At 43.3% G+C, this 24,181-nt stretch overlaps 1 protein-coding gene across 11 annotated transcripts in view; it reads left to right on the top strand.

Moving 5' to 3' along the window:
- The window catches only part of PKP4 (plakophilin 4), a 372,718-nt gene that overhangs the window by 82,272 nt on the left and 266,265 nt on the right, over positions 1 to 24,181 (top strand). Inside the window, exon 1 of one of the 11 annotated variants that reach the window (XM_040357917.1) lies at positions 7,887 to 8,056. The exons of the other annotated variants lie outside the window; for them this stretch is intronic. The gene's annotated coding sequence lies outside the window, so the exon portion shown is untranslated. Of the gene's footprint in view, positions 1 to 7,886; positions 8,057 to 24,181 lie in introns of those variants that run through there. 11 annotated transcript variants of the gene reach the window in all.

Here is a 24,181-nt window from a genome sequence, read left to right as displayed (position 1 = left end):
ACGGACCGCTTTCACCATACATGTTTGTTCGTGTGTACCCGGCCTTACATAAACACTGTATAGAGATAAATCGGGGTATGGGGGTACTATTCATTAGTTCCCTTCATTTTCAAGGCTACTTTCTTCCCATTTCACGTTTTCTTTTCTCTGTTGTCCTCTGTTTTTCTTTTGTTTTCTTCATGTAACACTCTCATTTTTATGTCCTCATTCTTGTTCTCTAAATCCCATCCCTTGTCTTTTCCCTTCTGTTTCCCATGTTCCTATTCATTTCTCTTATTCTCCTTGTCCATTTGTTTCCCATCCTTTTTCTTTTCCCTGACACTTTTTTTTTCCCCTTCCCTATCCAATTGCCTTCATGCATTTGGCATTGTGGACATTGAATGTTGTCTTTTTAGTGCATCAGCTCTTGGTTGTTTTGCCTAAGGTACTTGCAATGAGAAAATATTCTGTATTCAGTCATTCCACCCTAAATGGCACACAACTGAGTAGGGTTAGTCTATTAGTCGACATGGAATGTGCTGCAAAGAAAGGTTTCTTACCTTTTTTTATCTTCATCTATTCTTAACTGTCCTGAATTCAAGCCTTAAGGGTGCAGGTCAGTGTGCAACACTGCCACTCCCAGTATACCACAACCTCTATTGTAGACAGATGAGAGGGAAGTCACTCTGCACTTATTTTGGTCTACACTGCAGTGTAGCACTGTGGAAAGCCTGCAGAACTTGTATTCAGGGGTTACATGTTCTAAAGCAGGGATATGCAGTTGGGGGACCTCCCAGCTGTTGCAGAACTAAAAGTCCCATGAGGCATAACAAGACTGACAGCCACAAGCATGACACCCAGAGGCAGAAGCATGATGGGACTTGTAGTTTTGCAACAGCTGGAGGTCTGCTAATTGCATATCCCTGTTCTAAAGCAATACAATAAAAAGGACCAGTTATGTTAGATTGGAATTTCAGTCTTAGGCCTAATGCACACAGGACATTATAAAAACGGCAGTAGAGTTAGCTGTAGAATGAGTTTTGCAGTAGTGTTTCTCAGTTTTTCTTTTTTTGCAAAACTATACTCTCATAAATGAAAAAAACACGACGACTAAGGGCTCTTTCACACGGGACATAAAACTATTTGTGTTCCGCTGCTGTGGGCATGCTGGAGTTTGTAGTTTCCCGATCAGAAAAAGCTCTCTTCCATAGTTTATCATTTTATTTTTCCCTAAGCTCTTATTTTTATGCAGTTCTCTGTGAAATGCTGTCTTGTTTTTTTACCTATTGCTCTGAATTATTCTGCTGATGGATCTCTGCAGGTTGAATAGAGTTTTATTTATTGCTGTAAGCAAGGGTGGCTGAGCGTTTCTCCACTCGGAAAGAAAGTCACGGGTCCGTATTTCATAACTATAAATAACTTATTGAAATCACCCCTTTCCCGGCTCTCATCTAGCTCGCTGCATGTTGTTACCCACTGTGAGAAATTTATGTATGGTATAGGAACGATCACAGGTAAAATATTCATCTCTGATATGTATTCTAGCCGTGTAAATGATCTGGTTCCTCAGATTTCATGGATATGTGACCTGAGAGCCATGAAGCGGCATTGATAAATTGATTTGAAATCAGTTGGTCTACTTGACCTTAAAGTGAATGTTAAGTCTCAGTTTTTCTAAAATAAAAATAGCAAACATGTTATACTTGCCCGTTCTGTGCAGTGGTTTTGCCGGGGCAGTGCAGATCTGCCTCTTCTCTCGGTTCCCTCTTCAGTGCTCCTGGTTCCTCCCTTCTGTCGAGTGCCCCCCACAGCAAACAGCTTGCTATGGGGGCACCCGAGCCACAGCTCCGTGTGTCCATTCAGACACAGAGCCCCAGTTCGGCCCCTCCTCCTCTTTCTCTTGGCTCCCGCTGCTGTCCAAGTCAGTTAGCCAATGACGCTGCTGTGTCTCATCCATTCTGGTGGGAAAATCCCTGGCGGCTGAGGCATTTGTGGACATCGCTGGATAGAGGTGGGGCTTTAGGTAAGTATAAGGGGGGCACTGGGGCAGCTGCTGCACACAGAAGGCTTGTTAACTTAATGCATAGAATGCATGAAGATTAAAAACCTTCTTTTACAACCACTTTAAAAAAAGTTTACATTTTTATTGTTTGAAACTTAACATGAGGCATTACAAAAATACAAATTGTGCAGTATAAATGTACAGTTAAAAAAAAAAAAAAAGAGGAATTGGCATGCACTGCCTATTCAAAAGACATTTGAGTATCTTGCTTGCGTTTGGTGTAATTGGGCATACAACATTTAATAGCAGTGTGTGTCCAGGACTCTTTTGCAGATGCTGTATTGTCTGTCTGCTGGAAGCACAAGATGTTTTTTGTAAAGGAACCTTGTAAACCTTTGTTTTTTTTTTTTTGTTTTTTTTCTTTAAAAAAAATAGTTGTACTTGCCTGGTTACTATGGTTTTGCACAGAGCAGTCCCATTTAGGGCCAAAACAACGAATCGATTAATCGACAACTAATCAATTATGAAATTAATCGATTACCATTTTCATAATCTGCCAGTAACATAATGGGGTTAAAAAAAACTAAAATTGGCCCATTATAGTACAAAAAGAGCAAATCGCTACTGTAAATATTAATTTCACTGCCCCACAGTAAAAAAAAATAACCCCTTACTGTAGCGATCATTTGCTCTTTTTGTACTAATTTTTGTTTTTTAACCCCATTATGTTACTAAACATCTCAAGCCTGGGGTCACACCTCTGTTTGGTGCTTTTTGCAGAAACACACTACAGTGCAGTTACTGTACATGGTTTCCTATGGGTCATGTTCACATCCATGATTTTTTCAGCTGCTGCGTATTTGGAAAGGGCTAGGACTTTTTTTAACAGAGAAAAGTGCTATTTTGGTTCAATATACTTCAATTGAGAAGCTGCAGAAAAGCATGTAATGCGTTTTTGTGGCAATTTGTATTTTTTAATCTTCCCCACAACAATAAATTGGCCAAAAAATATATAAAAATGCAAATCGCATCAAAATTTGCTTTTTTTTTTTTTTTTTTTAAGGTTATTAACCGAATAATCGATTGATCGAAACAATAATCGGCCAACTAATCGATTATGAAAATAATCATTGGTTGCAGCCCTAGTCCCAGTCCTCCTCCTGTAGTCTCCTGCCAGTGTTCCTAGCTTCACCTCCTCTGCAAGTGCCCCCATAGGAAGCCCTTTCTATGGGAGCACTCATGCTTGTTCAACACCAACCCCCCCCCCCCCACCTCCCTCATCATAGGATTTTATTCACTGCAGCAGCCAATGTCTCCTGCTGCTGTCTATCTGCCCTCTGAGGAGAGAACCACTGCTCTGGGGCACAGTGTTGGATTAAATTCAGGCCCAGGTTAGTATAAGGGGGACTGGGGGGTTAATCCTGTGGCTGTTCTTTTTTTAATTTTTTTTTACCCTTTTTATTGCAGAGGGTGCATTATGGTAAAAACCTAAAGACCCCTTTCACACTGGGACGGCGGGTCTGTTGGCAGTAAAGCGCCTTTTTTTTGTCCGCTAGCAGGGTGATTTTAACCCAAATTAGCGTCTGAAGAAATGGTTGGGCAGGGGCAGTGTAATAGTGGTGTATACACCGCTCCTATGCCGCCCCAAAGATGCTGCTTGCAGGACTTTTTTTCCGGTTTTACAAGCGCACCTTTTGGCAGAATTCAGACCCGAAACGAAACCCCCTGTGCAATTCGCAACGTAGTTGCTCCAGAAATGCGTGAACCGGCTCCATAGAGTCGATCACAATCTCCTGTCATGCGAATTGGATGCAGTTAAATTCACATCCAATTTACAATAGTGTGAACCCTGTCTCAAACAGAAGTTGGAAATATGTGAAAGCCGCACTGCCTCATCAAGGCTCCTTTGTGAAGTGTGTACCTAACTCTAATGCTGCTTTCACACTGAAGGCGCCCGAGCGGTGGCAGTAAAACGGCACTTTACCGTCGTTTTTGCATCACTTTTCGGCCACTAGCGGGGTGCTTTTAACCCCTGCTAACAGCCGAAAATAGGTTCAAAGCGCCGCTACAGCGGTACTTTGCTAGGAGTTCGGCGGCGCTGCCCGTTAAGTTGACAACATGGCTGGGGGGGGGGGGGGGGGGGGCAGACACTCTAGGCCAGCTGACTGGTGAGGAATGTGAAGTGGGAAACATAGTGAGTAACACTACCTGTAATTATAGTTCCCATTAAAAGTCCCCACTACAGTTCTCAAAACAGCAAATGACCTTGATCAAGAGCACCTATGTTGGCTGATCACAACTCTCCCAACAGCTCTGCCACTCATCCCAACTCCCCACCCCCAAGAAGTAAGGGAAAGAATATAAATTGAGAATACACGGAAAGGAAAAGAGGGGGGGGGGGAACAACAAATAAAAAGGAGAGAAAGATTGAGAGATCAAGAGACTGCTAGATTGAGGGATGGGGGTTAAAAAAGAAGAAATTGGGATAGAGAGAAAAAAGGGAAAGAAAGGAGAACAAAGAGTGGTACATACTTGACAAATGTAAGGGTTAGGGAAGCAAATTACTTGTTTTGCCTTGGGTGCTGACAGCCCACGCTATGAACATTTTTACTGTTGGGGGCTCCCACAACTTGGGAAATTTTTATCAAGGGGTCAGGGCACTAGAACGCTTGAGAACCACTGTGTAATGTATATAATGAATAAATAATACTACATGAACATGTAAAGCCTTCTCATTAGTTCTCTTCGGTTGGGATTTCTCCATGTACAGGTGTCTCTCTGTCATTTAGATTTCCGCACCAAACCCCCCCCCCCCCAACTCTGCAAAATTGGAAAGGTGTAATAAATGTCTGATTGGCTTATTGTAGAAAGAATTGCCTGGCTGTTGGAAAATTCTGAAGTAATTTGCTTTATTGAATCTGTGAAAGAGGAATTGCCTATAAGATCCGCTCTTCACCTGAGTTAAAGCTACTGAATGGTAATTGTGTGAGCTCTCAGCTGACAGGTGTGTGACAAATGTTTGGTTATTGGGAGTAGTGCTCACAGCTACGTTTTCTTCTCTTCTTGTTCTAGCTCTTATTATGGCGTGTTTTCATTATGTTGTGTGAATTAAGTTTGATATCTGCTTTGACCCCTAACTCTAGCTTGCCAGCTGTATACAGGCTGGTGAAGTAACCACTGTGTAAACTGGAAATATTACAATTTTTACTGATGGCTGTGTGCTTGTGTGTATGGTCATCTGTAGTTTATGGCATGGCACCTGAAAACTACTTGGATATATTCATTGTGAAGGGCTGAGTTTTCACAATTGGTATCGACTGTAGGGGGAATGCATGACCCTAAGGTGGACCTCTGCTGTTAGGACATGCACTGTGTACACCTGCACCATATCTGTTCTCCAGTTGTTGGTGTTCCTTAACCCTGGATCCTGTATTCACTATATCTGGTCTCCTACAGTACACAACATGGAAATGCAAATATTTTAGTAAATAACTGCTAAATACCTTTTCTCATCAGCAGTATATAGCAGTCTTGTGACTTCCATCAGTCTGTGCTTAAGCTTGTAGGAGGAGTCTTCATTCTCCCCTGATCATCTGTCTGGACAGTGCTGATTGGCCCTGTGCGGATCACATGCACTCTCCCAAGAAAAAAAAAGTCCTCTAGCAATACATATCAAACTGAGCATGGTGCAGCCTGACTAATGCTGTGTTCTATCACAAGATGGGTCGGAGTCAAAGAAGAGTAGGATCAGAGAAGACAGGATCACACAGCCTTTATACACAATGCAGAGGATTAACCCCTTAGGTTCCACAGAAAGTATAACCAGCATACTTTACTGCATATACAGATTGAGTTTACTGTTGAGTTTAGTAACATTTTAACTCTCGGGGTCCCCATGGCAATGTACACCTTCTATGTAACTTGCATTTAGAAGGGATATGCTGAGCCCTGTCCACATCCACCGGTCCAACGTATTACCATTGCCTCACTCCCAGTAACCATGTGGGGTCCTGCTGTGCACGTAGCATGGACTCTATGCGTTCACTTCATTTCACTTAAAGGGTTTGTAAAGGAATTATTTTTCACACCTCCTGGTTGTCGGTTTCCTGATGACCACAGTACTGGGAGCTTTCTCTCTGTGGTCACTAATCAAGGAGGTGTGATTACTGTGTGTCTAAAACCCCACAGCACCAATCAGTTTCGTTTTCCAAACGATCACTGCCCTATATTGGCTCTGTGGCTCTGGACATCACAGAAGCAGGAAACAACATGCAAAAACGAAACTAGAAACTGCAGGTACATTATATGATTGATTTTTTATCTATTTTTAAAAAGGAATCGGTTAACTATTATGTCTCTATACCCTGTAAACAGCCATTTCAGCAAAAAATAAATAAAATTCCTTTACAACTCCTTTAACTCTTCCGTAACTGGGCACAGGCTGGAAGACCTATGCAGCGCAAGTCTGCTCCTGTAGCTATGGGGGACTGACCGCTCAGGGAGAGAATGTTGACAGAAACTCCTCCTGCAGGATGACTCACCTATTCTAGACACTATGTAATGCTTGTGTCTTTACACTGTATTACTCTTGTACTGATGTCGTCGTACCTTGTGACCTGAACTATGGAATTCTGCTGGTTACTTACATTACACCCCTTTAACTTCAGACCAGGTGCGAACAAGGTTTCAAAAGTTTTTACTTGTAAAATGTCCCAGACTAAGGCTGCCTCATGCTGCCCCATCATACGTGCAAAGGTAGAGTCCACGTATAACCAGAGGATCCAAAAGTGGCATTTGCCAGTGCTGGAATCTTCGGGACAATCCTCAGATCCCGGTGACCTTCTTCATATTGTAAAGTGCTGTGCAAACTGTTGGCGCTTTATAAATCCTGTATAATAATGACAACAGTAGAAGCAGCAGGCAACATTCCTCTACTCCTTGCTGGTCCAGTTCTATTGTATGTAGCAGCCCCAGCCCTCTGCTTTTTGTTTTTTTTTTTCCTGCTGCTCTGGACCACTGTCCCTCTTTTATATCACAGGATCAATGGGTTGGACCCAAGAAAAATGGCCAAAACCAAAGAACCAGAAAAGTAATAGTAAAGGTTCACGTTTAAAAAAAATAAAATAATAATTAACAAACGTCATCCTTGTATCCACTTTGCAGTTCGTTTTGCACAGAGTGGCCCCGATCGTCCTCTTCTGGGGTCCCACGGCGGCTCTTGCGGCTCCTCCCTGCAATAGCTAACCCAATCTGGGAAGCTCTCTCCCAAGGGGCAGGCGCGCTCCCGTGGCATACAATCGGTGTCCATAAACTGCCGATTGTATGACTCGGCCCCGGCGGCCACGTTATTGGATTTGTTTGACAGCAGCAGGGGCCAATGGCTGCGCTGCAATCAATCTATCCAATGAAGAGCCGAGAAGCTGTAATTTTAAAATGGGTGCTCGGGGGGGCCGGAGAGTGCAAGGTGTTTTTTCACCTTAATGCATAGGATTCTTTACAACTCCTTTTTAACGTCTACCTTCCTGTTCAGGACAGCACCCAACTTGCATATATTTTCAACCTGCTTACCAGCATATGGTACTGTTCTGTTCCCTTCGTTCAACACTTTCCATAACTTTTAATCCAGAATAATATTAGCCACTATTTGACAATGGTTAAAAAGTAAAACCAACTATATGGTGCGCTGCCCAAGCTGAAAACATGATGGGTGTGTGTGTGTGTGTGTGTGTGTATATAGGAATCAATTTCACTGTATGGGTGATTTGATCTATATCTGATGGTTTCATTGAAAGGGAGCGATTGGTCTTTGCAGAAAATGCAATCAATCTTTTATGTCTAAAGACTTTTTTCAAACAAAATATAGTTTGAAATAAAATCTATATTTGATTTTTTTTTTTTTGACCAGCAGTGTTGCATTGCTCAGCGTTGGCATCAGAAAAATTGTCTACTGGCAGATTCTTCATGGTATTGAAGGGTGAATACAACCATCCTCATTTTAAAAACGCAAAAAAGACACAAACAGTCACAAGGACAAGCAAGGAGATTTTTCTAAAGGACTTGCAAGGAGAAATAAAGGTAAATCTTGATGCAGTCATTGTTAAATATTGGTTAAATAGATCAGAATTCTTTATATATATATATATATATATATATATATATATATATATATATATATATATATATATATATATATATATATATATATATATATATATATATATTATATATATATATAAAGCCCAACCAACTCCATTGACAGCAAAACTTGTCTCTTGTGTCACTGCATTTGATTGTCAGCAGAGGGAACCAATGACTCCTGCTGCTATCAATCTGTCCAAGAAGGAGGGACAGCGGCTGGAGCCGCTGCACTTGTGCATATCATCGGATCAGGCTCAGGTAAGAAAAAAATGGGGGTCTGGGGGATTGCTGCAGCACAGGTTTTTCACCTTAATGCATAGAATGCATCAAAGTGAAATACCTTGAGGCTTTACAACCACTTTAACTGTAGATGTTAAGGAATAAGAAGTAATGCTTTACTCTTCGCTGCGGCGCATATGGTGGAAGCCTGCCTCGGTGAGGATTAAGATAAGTATTATACCTTATTTCTCATCCCCTGCATTTGACAAGCATTTACCTACTGCTTCAGTAGTTTCTGAAATTACCAAAAGTGGGCTTTAGCCATGATTCACACTGCTGCGTACATGTCAAATCGGCGGCAATTGCCGGAAATGGCCCCGCCCTAATTGGAAATTGCAAATAGTAATTTCTGTACTACTTTTTGCAATTTCTCTCAGCGATTTACATTGACGTGTGCAGAAACCTGCACAGGTTTCTCTTTAATCGCGGGCGTGAAATCGAGTGAGTTCAGCTGAACGCGCACGGCTTCACTCCCGCAGCCAGTGTGAACCTGGGTTTCATTTTCCTTGGCGTCTCTTGTGGGGAGGGGGGTTGGAGCCAATAAAGACTTTTCCATTAAGAGATGGTTTGCTGCCCTCTTAGTGCTATTAGTTTTTGGTTTAGGAGGTGGTGGTGACAAAATTCTGGAAGTTACCATGTGTGTGGTGATGGGCAGCAGAGTAGTTTAATGCCAAGTCCCTCATCCTCCTTGGCTGTCTAAAATATTCATGAATCTTCCCTCTGAGGTGGCCAGGGTGTGCCATGAAAGGATGACACGCGGGCTTTGGGAACACTTTCCTGGTGGACTGCTTGCGAAGCTCTGATAGTGTTATTGAAAATAGCTTTTGTATATTTTGTAGACCAAATTTATTTGTAAAAGGTTTAGTGATCCTTTAATTAGTTTTAGCAGTATAATTTGTTTCTGTAGATACCTGTAAGCGATTGTGATCTTTACTCATGTTCACTGAAACTTTTGATTATGTGAGTCTGCTGGGTATCTTTGTAATTATCTGCAATATTCACACAATCTCACTAGCTGTATTATTTAGCTTTTATTTAAATTGTCTCTGTTTTATCTTTGGTAACATTTTTTGTGTTCTGCTCCAGAACAGTTTGCGTTCTGACCCTGTTATTACCGTCAACTTTTTCTAAAACAAACAAGTTTGCTTTTGTTTTAGGGATGTGTTTGTTAAATGAAATAAAATAATGCTCAAATAATAAAACTAAACTGAAGAATAATTGGTTCATGAAGTTGGTGGAATTTCACTTCCGCCTAAAAAGGACCTTGGCATCTGTCAATTGTTTACAAGTGATGAACATAAAATTAAAAATTAAAAGCTTCTGCCAATGACCTAAAACTCACTCACGTTGCTGCTTTTGTCCTTTTGCTTCACTAGTGCCATTTTCGTAACAGTGTTGTCACAAGCTAGAACCTTCTTCCAGGAGAGAAATATCAACCCATTGAACATATGATTTTGAAAATCCTGCATTTGCATACAATGGCATTCTAGACACTTTCATTTGTTTACAGGTTGACATTTTGCATGAGTGAAGTGTTACCATGGTAATGTTTAAAAAATAAAAATTAAGTAGAGGCACTGAAGCGCAATAGTAAGTTGACTTGATTCACCAAAATAAATTTGGCGAAAGACTGGAGTTGCCCTTTAAATCGCTGTCGTGTTTTTTTTCTGTTTCACTGGGGAGATTCTACTTTACTTTCTAGATATACTTGTAACTAAAACCCTTTATTCCAATTGGAAGTTTACGTTCACCTCTGCCTATGGTGTGACCACTCCAAAATGCTGGATTTCTCCTCAGTCTTTGTCTCACACTATGGGCAAAGAGGGGAGTAAATCTCTCCAACTGGTGCACAGACAACAATTAAGGCCAGACAGCGAGTCTAACCCTTGCCTACGCGAAAAAGTGAAAAATAAATTTCGCACACTTTAAGTGTGACAAATATGTGGACCTCAGCTTTAATGACTCTGATCATCAAATACATGTTATTACGCAAAGATAACTGGAGTAAATAGAAAATGCAGTTTTTAAATGGTTTAATTTATTAAGGCAAAAAAGCTGTCCAAACCTGCCTGGCTTTATGTGAAAAAGTTATTGCCCCCTAAACCCAATAACTGGTTGTGGCACCCATGGCGAGAACAACTGCAATCAATCATTTGCGATAACTGGCAATGAATCTTTCATATTGCTGTGGAGCGATTTTGGCCCACTCTTTTCAGAATTGTTTTAATTCAGGTATACTGGAGTGTTTTCCAGCATGAACGGCCTGTGTAAGGTCATGATACAGCATCTCAATTGGATTTAAGTCCGGGCTTTGACTAGACTACTCCAAAACCTAAATTTTTGCTTTGTTTGGACATGAACTTGCTGTTTTTCGGATCATTGTCCTGCTGCATAACCCAAGTGCACTTGAGCTTGAGGTCACGAACTGATGGCTGGGCTTTCTCCTTTAGGTTTTCCTGGTAAAGCTCAGAATTCATGGTTCCATCAATTATGGTAAGTTGTCCTGAAGCTGCAAATCAGCCCTAAACCATCACACTACCACCACCATGTCTGACTGTTGGTATGATGATCTTGTTATGAAATGCTATATTTTATGCCAGATGTAATGGGACGCACACCTTTCAAAAAGTTAAATTTTTGTCTCATCAGTCCACAGAATATTTGGCCAAAAGTCTTGGGGGATAATTCGAGATGTGTTTTGGTAAATGTGAGATGAGCCTTTGTGTTCTTTTTGGTCAGTAGTGGCTTTGACCTTGGAACTCTCCCATGGATGCCATTTTCGCCCAGTCTTTGTTATTATTGAATCATGAACACTGATCTTACCTGAGGCAAGTGAGACCTACAGTTCTTTTAGATGATCTGGGTTCTTTTATGACCTGGGTGAGTTGTTGTCATGCTCTTGGAGTCATTTTTGTAGGCCGACCACTCCTGGGAAGGTTCACCACTGTTCCAAGTTCTCTCTGTTTGTGGATAATGGCTCTCCCTATGGTTCACTGAAGTTCCAAAGCCTTGGAAATGGCTTTGAACCCCTTTCTAGACAGATGCATGTAAATTACTTTTGTTTCTTGACTGTTCTTGAATTTTTTAGATTGTGACGTGTGGCTTTTTGTGATCCGTTGGCTGTTTTTATTTTATTTTTTGTCTTTTTGACTTCTGTCGGCTGAGGGACAGGATGGATATTATAAATCTTTGTAGTCTTAGTCCGGCCAGCGAGCGTGAGCACACCTTTGCAAAGAGGCCGGGTCTGCCACGACATGCCCCATGACTCCTGGGGTGGCCAGTGAGCTTTGCTCCGAGGTTCGCACATGACTGGGCTGTGGTGTTGCCCCACTCACAGTGGACCGGACCGACGGGTACCTCCATTGCAGTTGTACGCCTGTCTGGAATGCGTCGGTGAAGTCGTAGCGTGGACGGGTAAGCACAGTCTCTCCCACTTAGGTGGGGTGGTACGGCTGAGCATTCCTGGGGTTTGGGTATCCTCCCTTCCCTGCTCCCTTTTCCCTCTGTTTTATTGCTGTCGGGGGGGGGGGGGGGGGGGGTTGGGTGGACACCTTGTTGAGGGACTGTGCTCTGGCCTATGTGTGTGTTAATGCTGGGGGTCCTTTTTTTATGGAGGTTTTGTGGTACTGTGCAGCATTTTTAAGCTTTCCCCATTTATATAGCGAAATTATTGGGGTGATTTTCAATTTCTATTGAAAATCCCATTGGCGGCCATTTTGTTGTAGCCATTTTTTGTTCAGGTCTGAACTGGGCCCTGGGAGTTTTTTTCCATAATGGAGTCTGTATCTGGTCCTCCTTCCCCAAACATGACAGGCAGCAGCTGGTACTTCTGCACCTGCTCTTACGATAGACGATTTGTCGGCAGTCCTGAAGACATTTGTTGCCAGGGTGGAAGCGGCGTGCGGAGGTAAGGGGGGTAAAAAGCGCCCCCTCCCTCCGCTATCTCCTGGGGGAATGCTCAGATTCAGACCAGGATCCGGCTGCGGCTCAGGTACCTTGTTCTGTTTTATCTGAAGTGGACCAGGACCCTCCTTGTGAGGAAGATATTTTAACTGGGTTGGGGCATAAGGCACTTGTCGGGGAGCTTATCAATGCCCTAAGGGACTCCCTTAAGTTGGATAGTGCAGCTGAGGTATCCGCTGAGGGCTCGGATCTTTTGGATCTCACAAATCGGACTGCTGTGTGAAGGGTTTTCCTTATGTGCCCTTCTTTGATAAATTAATTGATGCGGAATGGGGAAAAGCCGCAGAAGGCTTTTGTAGTCCCTCACCACCTGGCGGTTTGGTACCCCTTTGAGGAGAACTCTAAGAAAGCCCTGGCGGATTTACTCTTCAAAGGTGGGAGGCTTTTTGGGTCTTAACTGGACGACATTATCAAGGATGTCACGGGAGGGAAGAGCACTCTCCTCCCTCAGTCCGCCCAGGGGAAGGAACCCCCTGTAAGCCGGGTCCTTTTCACACACAGAAGCTGTATTTCCGTCAGTTAGGGCCGGTAGGTAAACCCAACCAGGCCGACAAAGGCCCAGCTGGGGTACAGAAACGTCACTGGGTGCGTAAGCCGAACAAGCCGGCACCCAAGCCCGCAACTGCATGAAGGCCTGCCCCCGCCCGACTCATGGGTAGGGGGATGGCTTTGCAGGTTCACTACCTGGTGGATCTCTCTGCTCTCCGATCAATGGGTCTGCGAGGTGGTCTCTTCGGGGTACAAGATGGTTTCTTTCCTATCCCCCAAACAGATTATTTCCCTTAGGTCTCCCTCTCCTGCAGGCTTTTCGGGCTGCCCTGTTGGGGGCAGTAAGGGACTTGCTAAGTTGCGGAGTAATTTTACCCGTTCCGCAGGACGAGAGGTTTCAGGGATTTTATTTGAATCTGTTTGTGGTCCCGAAAAAGGACGGGGTCCGTCCGATCCTGCACCTCAAGGTTCTGAATGCCTTTGTGAAAGTAAGAAAGTTCCGCATGGAATCAATTTGCTCGGTGGTAGCTGCGCTCCACCCGGGGGACTTTCTAGCGTCCTTGGACATCAAGGACGCATACTTGCATGTCCCAATCTGCGCAAGTCACCAGAGGTTTCTGCGTTTTGCGATCGGGGAGGACCAATATCAGTTTGTGGCCCTCTCTTTTGGCCTGGCGTCAGCACCAAGAGTTTTTACCAATGTGCTTGCACGGATCCTAGCTTTGCTGAGACAGTGAGGCATTGCCATCGTAGGGCTACTTAGCCGATCTTCTTCTGAGAGCAGCTTCTGGCTCAGAATTAAAAGAGGACGTGTCTATAACCAGCCAGACGCTCCAAGAATTTAGGTGGGTGTTGAACGTTCAGAAGTCGGAGTCCTGGTTTCCGACTCGGCATTTGGAATATCTGGGGTTGATTCTTGACCTCCTCGGAAGCGAGGGTCTTTCTACCCCTGGGAAAAATTGCAGACGCTCCAGTCTGCAGTGAGTTTTGGCGTCCCGCAAATAGTCGTCTCTCCGATTTTTGCATGCAAGTTCTGGGCCTCATGGTGGCCTTGTTCGAGGCTGTACCATATGCCCAGTTCCACACTCGAGTACTACAGAGGGAGATCCTATCCAAGTGGAACAGATCTCCATTGTCGCTGGATCGTCAGATTCAGGTCAGCCAACTGTTCAGGGCCTCTCTGAATTGGTGGCTGGGATCCCCGGCTCTTCGGTCAGTGAAGTCTTTTTCTCCCCTTTCAGTGGACGGTGGTTACGATGGATGCCAGCCTCACGGGATAGGGGTGGGGCATCTGGGGGGGGGTCCAGTTTGCCCAGGGTCGTTGGAATCTAGAAGGATCCTGTCTACCGATCAATGTCTTGGAACTTCTGGCGATTAGGCTAAACCTCTCCTCGTGGTCCAGGAGGTTGCAAGGCCGCCCGATCAGGATCCGGTCGGACAACGCCACGGCGATGGCTTATATAAACCATCAGGAGGGAGCTCGGTTGCAGCGTCCGAGGTCGCTCACATCCTAAGGTGGGCGGAAAGTAGGGCGTCGGCCGTCTACATTCCAGGCGTAGAGAACTGGCAGCCAAATTGCTGGACCAGGGAGAATAGGCATTGCATCCGGAGGTGTTTCAACTTCAACTTCTTTGTAGGAGAATGGGGGAACACCGGATGTGGATCTCCTGGCCACTCGTCTCAACCGCAAGGTGTCGAGGTTCGTGTCCAGGGATTCTTGGGCGGACACGTCAGGCACGTTGGTAGCCCGTGGGGTCAGTATTGATTGAATTATGCCTTTCCCCCATTGAAGTTGCTTCCCCGGCCTGCTCCGCAGAGTGAAGGCCGAGGGGATCCGATGATCCTAATCGCCCCATATTGGCCCCGGCGTCCTTGGTACACCTATCTCATGCGCCTAGTGCGACTGCGCCTTGGCAGCTACCAATGCGGGAGGACCTTCTGTCTCAAGGTCCTATACTCCATCCTGCTTTACAGTCTATGGCTTTAACGGCATGGCTATTGAAGCCAGGTTCTAAGGGACCGAGGTCTTTCCGACTGTCATTCCTACTATGTTGAGGGCACAGGAAATCTTCTTCTAGGCCTACATCTCTATGTGCAAGGAGATGGGTTGGCTTATACAGACGTATTCGGTGTCCAGGGATCCTGCTGTTTTAACAGCGCGGTGTGGAATAAGAAGCTTGCCTTAAGCTTTCAACGGCCTTTGGCGGCCCATTCTCTGGTGGGTACCTTTGTGCAGGGGGTTCGTCATGGTACTTCCCCCTCTTAGACCACCTCTTCCCCCATGGGATTTGAATCTGGTGCTCTCGGTTCTTCAGAAACCTCCCTTCGAGGACATCAGAGATTCCTCTTTTGATGCTTTCTCAGAAGGTGGCCTTTTTGGTGGCCATTACGTCTGTCAGAAGGGTTTCTGAGTTGGTGGCCTTGTACCTGCAAGTCGCCATACTTGGTCCTCCATAAGGATAAGGCGGTGTTGCGCCCGGGACCTTCCTTTCTTCCAAAGGTGGTTTCGTCTTTTCACCTTAACTAGGACATTGCTTCCATCCTTGTGTCCTCGGCCGGCACATGCTAAGGAGGTTGCAGTTCATTCCTTAGACGTGGTACGCGCCTCTGTGGGTGTACCTGTCGGCTACAGCTCCGTTTCGGAGGTCTGACTCACTTTTTATGTCGGTATCTGGTCCACAAAAGGGCCTGGCGGGCTCGTCGGCCACCATTTCTCGGTGAATCAGACAGACTGTCATACAGGCCTATGCTCTCAGGGGGCGGGCGCCCCCTTTCCCGTCACGGCACATTCAACCAGGGCAATTGTTGCTTTCTGGGCTGTCTGACACAAAGCACCTGTCTCACAGGTGTGTAAAGCGGCGACTTGGTCATCCATTCACACTTTCTCCAAATTTTACAAGGTTGTGCGTGCATCCTCTGATGCTTTCCTTCGGCCGCAAGGTTTTGCAGGCGGCTGTTTAAAGTTGAATCTCCTCGTTGAGGAGCTATGCCTGTTTGGGGTGAAGTTGTGTGTTTTTTACCGATACTGTTCCCACCTCTCATTTTTTGACACTGCCTTGGGGACGTCCCACTTGTCAAGAACTAAGAGGCTGTGTCCGTCCATGGACGATCAGAGAAAATAGAATTTTTTGTATTCCCGTAAAATCCTTTTCTCTGTTGTCCATGACGGACACAGCATCCACTCCAACTTTAGGTTTGTACTGCTTGTTACGAACTGATGCTGGCAGGGAGGTGGGTTATGTCCGGAGGGACCGCCCCCTGGGTGGGGCTGTTCAACTCTGTTTAAATGACATGTATATGAATATCTACATGTTTCTGGCTAGTCCTCTCCTGTAAACAGGGAACATAATCCACTTGTCAAGAATTAAGAGGCTGTGTCCGTCCATAGACGACAGAAAACATTTTTACGGTGAGTACAAAAAATCCTATTTTTCACATAGAGCCTGGCAGGTTTGAACAGCTTTTAATAAAAATAATTTATAAACTGTATCTTGGATTTACTGGATTTTAAAATTTGTTCTGAATCATTTAAGTGTGAGAAATATGCAAAAAAAAAAAATGAAAATCAGGAAGGGGCAAATACTTTTACAGCAGTGTGTGTATTAGAGATAGATATATCCATCTATCTACCTAACTAGATCTATATCTCAATCTACTTATCTGTTCCATTTTCCCTACACCATGCTGTAATCACAAATGTTCCTGACCACACGTTCTAATTTTGCTTTTCCTGAAACATGCACTTTGTAAAAATAAGTTTAATTATAACAGTTTTGAGATTTTACCCGATTTTGTTTATATATTCTATTAGGTTAACATATCACCCAGAGTGCATCATTGTAATAATGGTGCCAATTGTAAACGCGCTGTTTTTTTTTAAAAAACTACCGGTATATAGTTTAGTACTCATGTTCCCATTTTTGTCTTTTAATTCTGACACTCCTGTTACTATTGACGTTTTTGTTTTTTAATTACGTCTCCATGGTGGTGATGTTGTTTTGATATCGGACTGATACGGGTATTTTCTTATGTTCTTTCTAGCCCTGATGAAGAGGGCACTCTTGGACCCTGAACATGTTGGATACTCTTTAGCTTGCACCCCTGACTTCTTAGCAGTGGTGTGGTTTTAAAATTACACTTCAAGTCAAGGAGACTGTAGAAGCCACCTACCCAGGAACCAGATCATTTACACCAAACATCAGTATCCTACATTAAAATAATCATACCAGCTCCTGCCCACGTGTCAGATTTTGACCATACAGTCACTGCATCAGCATCCACTTCTAATGGCTGCCTGCATGCAGGTTCAAGATGGATGCATATATAACAAAATATGCTCAGCATGGGGACAGGTCTTGGCACCATTAAAGCGGTTATAAAGCCAAATAGAAAAAAAAAACCGTTTCTATACTTGCTCTGTGCAAACAAATTGCACAGAGCAGCCCCAGATCTTCCTCTTCTCGTGTCCTCTGCCAGTTCTCCTGGCTCTCCTCTCTGCTGGTGCCCCCCAATAGAAAACCGATTTTCAAGTTGAACTATATTTTTGTGCATGCAATATTTGCTCATTTCAGCTTTACCGCCCAAAGTGCCCACACTACAAATGTTTGCCCCTCCTCCTCCCCACTAACATCTGATCCTAAACGACTTTAGGGTCTGGATTAGGGCTGCAACTAACGATTATTTTTATAATCGATTAGTTGTCTGATTATTGTTTCGATTAATCGGATAATAGCCTTAATAAAAGAAAAATTCGCATTTTTAAATTTTTTTGGGCCATTTTGTTGTTGGGAAGATTACAAAACACAAATTGCTGCACAAACACATTACATGCTTTTCTGCAGCTACTCCATTGAAGTACATTGAACCAAAAAATAAATAGCACCGTTTTGCGTTAAAAGTCCTTTGCCCTTTCCAAATACCGCAGCAGCTAAAAAAAATCATGGATGTGAACGTGTCCCATAGGAAAACATATAAATGAACTGTAGTTGTGTTTCTGCAAAAACAGAGGTGTGACCCCAGGCCTGAGATGTTAAGTAAAATAATCGGGTTTAAAAAACAAAAATAAGTACAAAAAGAGCAATGCTAATGTAAGGGTTAATTTTTTTACTGTGGGACAGTGAAGGTAATATTTACAGTAGCGATTTGCTTTTTTGTACTATAAAGGGCAAATTTTAGTTTTTTAAACCCCATTATGTTACTGAGCGATTAATCGATTACAATTTTTCATAGATTAATTTCATAATCGATTAGTTGTCGATTAATCGATTAGTTGTTTCGGCCCTAGTCTGGATTCTTCTGTCCTCTATATCGGCCAGACTGGGATGATGTAGTTCTGATGGGATTGTACACTAAGCGGTGCATTTGTGGCTGTCTTGTACTTTGAGTAAAAATTTGCTTGCACGTAGGGAAAGTGCTTTTATGCAGAAGAGCCATACAGAGTCTTTATCATAAATGCCTACCAGTTAGCAAATTTTTTTTTTCAAAGATTATCTTTAGTCTAAACCAGGCCACAGGAATGTGATCCCACCATCTCTCGCCATTATACCACACTTGAAGACTTAGTTAAAGCGGGGGTTCACCCTAAAAACAATTTCTCTAACATTACATCCAGGATACTAACAAAATTTACAGTATGCAGGTCTTCTTTTTTTTTTTTTTTTTTTTTTTATCGCCCGTACATACATGTAAAATATTGAGATTTCTCTCGGGTTTCTGATTGCTGCGGGACTGGGCGTTCCTATCCCTGGGTTAGATGATTGATGTCTAGTGAAACAGTTTCCATGTCGCACAAAGGCGCGTCACAAGATTTTCGTAAATGGCCAAGCTGCGAGTCGGCGCTATACGACGCCCGCCATGTAGAGCTGACTGCGCAGGCGCCGTCTAGCGCTGACTCGCTGCTCGGCTATTTATTGGAAATCTGGTGACGCGCCTTGTGCGACATGGGAATTGTTTCACCAGACGTCAATCCTCTAACCAGGGATAGGAACGCCCAGTCCCGCAGCAATCGGAAGCGGGGAGAAAATCACAATATAAAGGTAAGTACTGTGATTAAAAAAAAAAAGACCTGCATACTGTAAATGTTAGTATCCTGGATGTAATGTCAATTTTTTTTTAGGGTGAACCCCCGCTTTAAGGTGAAAATGTTGTTTAAAACCAAAACTGTTTGCCGCTTCTGGTTTCACTCTTTTGTTGTGAAAGTCTTAGATTCAACAATCAAACCTATGCTTATGAACGTGAGATCGCTCAGTCAATACTGCGATAGTGAAACTTTTTAATCTCCTCTCACTCCCTATATACAATAGCTTCTACAGGCAGTATTTTTATTGAAAGCCCAGCCCGAATGGTTTGTTATTGATCCGCAAGCTTCGAACTGTGCTTTAACTGGCGTACTGCTGCGTATAGAAGAACAGCTATTAACTTTTTGTTGTATTTTGCATTTTTTTTTTCTAATGTATCTTTTTTTTTTTTTTTTTTAAATCTGCACACATTCACATCATGCTATTGTCATCTTTTCTTTTCTTTTTCTTCTTTCATCCTAAAGTATTTGTAATTTAGACTCCTAAAAGCAATTTTTTTTCAGGGCTCTATCGAGCCGACGCCATCAATTTATTTTGCTGATGTTTTTAAAAGCTAAAACCGGATTTATTGGTATTCTTTTCTAAATCTTAAATAAAGTGTATATTGCCGCAAATATTTTTAGACATAATGGATTAGTCACACTAAGCAGTCATTTCACAAGCTGCATGATATCTTTTTTTTTTTTTGTGAGCAAAAAATCTTTCACACTAAATGGATAGAAATAGCCGATTTACATAGTCCGGCGGACTTTTTTGGCGGGCGTAGCGCAGAGCTCATTTGCACTACACTGACGTAAAATAGAGAGGCAATGCCAGTATTCACAAAGCACTTGCTCCTTAAGTTACGTTTGGCGTAGCGCAAATGGCCCGGCGTAACCCGCCTAATTCAAAATAGGCAGGTAGGGGGCGTTGCTCCATGTAAATTACCAGTGACCCCATGTAAATGATGGCCGTTGGTACGGCGCCTGCGCAGAATCATGTCGCAAATACTCCTTGCTTTCGACATGAATGTAACCTCCGCCAGCCCCATTCACGTACGCTTACTTAAACGGCGTAAAATACGGCGGCAAGTTCCGACGTCCATACTTTGCATGGGCCTGCGCCACCTACAGAGGTGTTTTATCTTAACGCGGCGTATGTCTTACGTAAACGGCGTAGCTTACTGCGACGGGCGTACGTACATTCGTGAATCGGCGCCTCTTGCTCATTTACATATTCGACATATTTTACATGTACACGCCCCTAGCGGCCAGCGTAAATATGCAGCGAAGATACGACGGCGTAGGAGTCTCCTACGCCGGTCGTATCTTAGCAACAGTGAAGCATATCTCAGTTTGAGAATACGCTTAAAGATACGTTGGCGCTCATTCGGACTTACGACGGCGTATCTACTGATACGCCGTCGTAAGTCTCTATGAATCCGGCTAAAATGTGTAAATTGCACTGACCTTTTTTTTTTTTTTTTGCTTTTTTTTTTTTTTTATTTCATAGAAAATGTCTACAGTAATTTTATGAAAAGGATTGGTGTTTTCAGAAAGCAAGGAAAACCTTTACTAAAATGGTTAGCATATTCAAATCTGCACTGTTTATAGGGTTGTTGTCTATGGTGTATGTACAGTATCTCCACAAAAGTGAGTACACCCCTCATATTGAAGAAATTACACTTTGCTACAATGTAGTAGTGGGTTGTACAGCATGTATAACAGTGTAAATTTGCTGTCCCCTAAAAATGTAAATGGCCCTGTTCACATCTGAGTGTTTTGTAGCCTGAAGCTCAAAGTACACAAGCTTCTTTTTGGGCAGATTACAGGGCGTTTTTGTGCTTTTTACATTGGTGACCTTTTGACCTGTGCAAAAATGTGCAACTTTCTGCCTGAAAACAAAACGCTCATGTGTGAAAACCGGGCAGTCTGCCAAGTTTTTCACAACATTGTCCAACGCTGGTACATAAATATAAACATTGTAACTTTTCCTTCTTAGATCAAAAGAATGAACTTCGGTCTGACATTAGGGAAGTTTAACTACTTTAAGACGAAATTTTTCTGACACTTGTGTCTTACATAGTTCAAAACAGTAAATGGCGATTGTTGCAATATTTATGTCGCACTGTATTTGCAAAAAAAACACTACAATGAATAAAAAAAAAACTGTACAGTAAAGTGTACGGTAAAGTTAGCCCAAATTTTTTTGTATAATGTGAATGATGCTGTTGCGCTGCGAGAATCGTGAGTAAAGATCTTTAGTCTAAGCAAAAATAAATTGTGGATTCTCGTTTTTTAGCAGTGCAGCTCTACCACAAATTCTCAATAGGGTTTAGGTCTGGAGACGTGCTTTGGCCAGTCCGTCTCCTTTACCTTCAACTTCTTTAGCAAGGCAGTGGTTATCCTGGAGGTGTTTGGGGTCGTTATGTTGGAAGACTGCCCTGCGACCCAGCCTCCTAAGGGAAGGGGAATCATGCTCTGCTTCAGTATGTCACAGTACCATGTTGGCATTCATGGTTTCCTCAATGAACTGTAGCTCCCAAGTGCCAGCAGCACTCATTCCCCAGACCTTGACACTCCCACCACCATGCTTGACTGTAGGCAAGACACACTTGTCTTTGTACTCCTCACCTGGTTTCCGCCACGCACGCTTGACATTTATCTAATCTTATGTCCTTAGTCTGCTTGTCTTCAGCAAACTGGTCTTTTTTATGCATCCTCTTTAGAAGAGTCCTTTCTTCTGGATAACAGCCACACAGACCAATTTGATGCAGCATGTGGCGTATGGTCTGATCACTGACAGGCTGCCCCCTCCCCTTCAACCTCTGAAGCAATGTTGGCAGCACTCTGACGTGTATTTCCCAAAGACAACCTCTGGATATGACGCTGAGCACCTGCACTCAACTTCTTTGGTCAACCATGGTGAGGCCTGTTTTGAGTGGAACCTGTCCTGTTGAACTGCTTTATGGTCTTGGCCACCATGCTGCAGCTCAGTTTCCGGCGGCTTGGCAATCTTCTAGCCTAGGCCATCTTTATGTAGAGCAACAATTTTTTTTTCAGATCCTCAGAGGTTTTTTGCCATGGGGTGCCATATTGAACTTCCAGTGAGAGCAATAACACCAAATTGGTCCCCAAGACAACAAACTTTGTACACTTGTAGAGGAGAAATGGGGGCTACATGTGTGTCAAGTTCCGGGTCCAGAGGACCTACGGCCGGCCGTTACCGGGTCCCCTAAGTCCATGAGATCAGGTGCAAAAAGGTGACTCGAGTATAAGCCGAGGGGGGCATTTTCAGCGCACAAAGAATTTGCTGAAAAACTTGCGTATATACGGTACATATGTTTACAATTGATAGATCAGTATTGGGTAGACTGAACCTTTCTGACTCTCTTCCCCAGTAGAACATGAAGGTGAGTGGTGGTGTAAAAGTATAGGACGCCGATCTATGTGATGGCCTCAGCCAGTGCTGCTCTATTGGCCACGCTCCCTGTTGTGTCCTTCCTTTTGTATGCGCTATTCCCCCGGCTGTTTCCCAGCATTGTATAGAAGTCTGATTTCTTTGTAAAATGTTACCTGTTGGTGTTGCAATAATTTCTTAACCATGGCGCTGCCATCCTTCCACTACCAGCAATGTTCCGTTTTCCTCCAAAGCCAAACAAATCCAGTGATTTCATTTTTCAATCTATTGCAGGAACAATGCCATCCATCGGCATTTCAAGGACACACAGTATATTTCAAGAAGCACATATTGCAGTAAGAATAGAAAGTGTAATTGCGGTGAACAGCTTAGCTCTGGCACACAAGATTGGTATACTGCCTCATTCTGTAAACAATAGACTTCATTTAAGATTGTAAATCCATTTATATAAACTGTGAAAAATGCATCTTTAGAGTGTTTTTAACTGGGAGCAAAATACTCTGGGAATTTAGTATTTGTTCATTTCACAAACTTGCTTTCTACAGATATATATTGTCAGGCCATTTCACTATATGACCAGTGATGGTACTGCCGTAGTGGAGAACAGGAATGCATTTGCAGGAGAGCATTGGTGGTAGTGTTTCCACATATGTTTGCACAAGTACATATTTAGGACCTTTGTTTTTTTGGGGTTAAAAAAACAAGTTTTTACTTTGAATCCATTTTGGTGATTTGCAGGAATGTTGGAGATTTTTTTGTTTTGTTTTTTAGTTAAGTACTTTGTATGACCTAAAGCTCCGGAGGGCAGAGCAAAACCCTTTTGGAACATGGCCTGGTTTGAGTGCAGGCAGAAGTTGCCACGCCACTCAACCCAGTAGGACACCTTAGATGTGTGGCTTCCAGGGGTCACCCTTCTCTCCTCAAGCTACTTTGTATGACTAAGCATACTGGTGCATTTTGACATGTCAAATCTGCAGCATTTGCCGGCAAAGGGCACCGTTCTAATCTGTGCGAAGCCACATTTGCGGGGCTGCACTGATTTCCAAAAAGTAGTTTTCTGTATTACTTTTTGCGATTTCGGGCCGTGATTTACAGTGACAATTGTGCAGAAACCTGCACAGATGTCTCTGTAATCGCGGCCAAAATCGGGACTGACTTGCAGGGGTGAAATTGTGCGAGTTCAGATGAACTCGCACAGCTACATTCCCGCAACCCAGTGTGAACCTGGGCTAAAATGGCAATGTTTTGTGATCCTATCACTATTTTAGAAACACTGAATCCTTCTCTTTTGTGTTTGCTTACTTCTGGTAGGAAACATGGAAACTTTTTTCAATAATTAAGACTATTCCCCCACCCTTGGCATGTCCAAGCTAAGTGATCATAAACCAGGACAGCTTTTCAGCTTTGATGCTTACTTCTAAGCGATGTTGTCTTTTGGCAGTATGTAATAGACTCAAACACATTCAGTGTTGTCTTATTCTGACCTGCAAATGGATCCCCTTCTATTGAAAGGACATGGGTGTTACTGAAAATTCACTTTGATTTCCCTTTAAAGGGTCGGTCACTAAAGGATTTTTTTTAGCTAAATAGCTTCCTTTACCTTACTGCAGTCCTGGTTTCATGTCCTCATTGTTCGTTTTTGCTTTGATGTTGCTGTAATTCCTCTCTATTCTGGACACTTCCTGGTTGTCGGTTTCCTGATCACCACAGTACTGGGAAATTTCTCACTGTGGTCACTAATCAAGGAGGTGTGATTACTGTGTGTCTAAAACCCCTCAGCACCAATCCAGTTTCGTTTTAACAAACCATCACTGCCCTCTATTGGCTCTCTGGCTCTATACGTCAGAGAACCAGG

The sequence above is a fragment of the Rana temporaria genome, chromosome 6 (assembly GCF_905171775.1).
Source record: "Rana temporaria chromosome 6, aRanTem1.1, whole genome shotgun sequence".
NCBI lineage: Eukaryota > Metazoa > Chordata > Amphibia > Anura > Ranidae > Rana > Rana temporaria.
The sequence above is the reverse complement of the archived record's forward strand: the minus strand, read 5'-3'. Positions and strand labels throughout refer to the sequence as shown.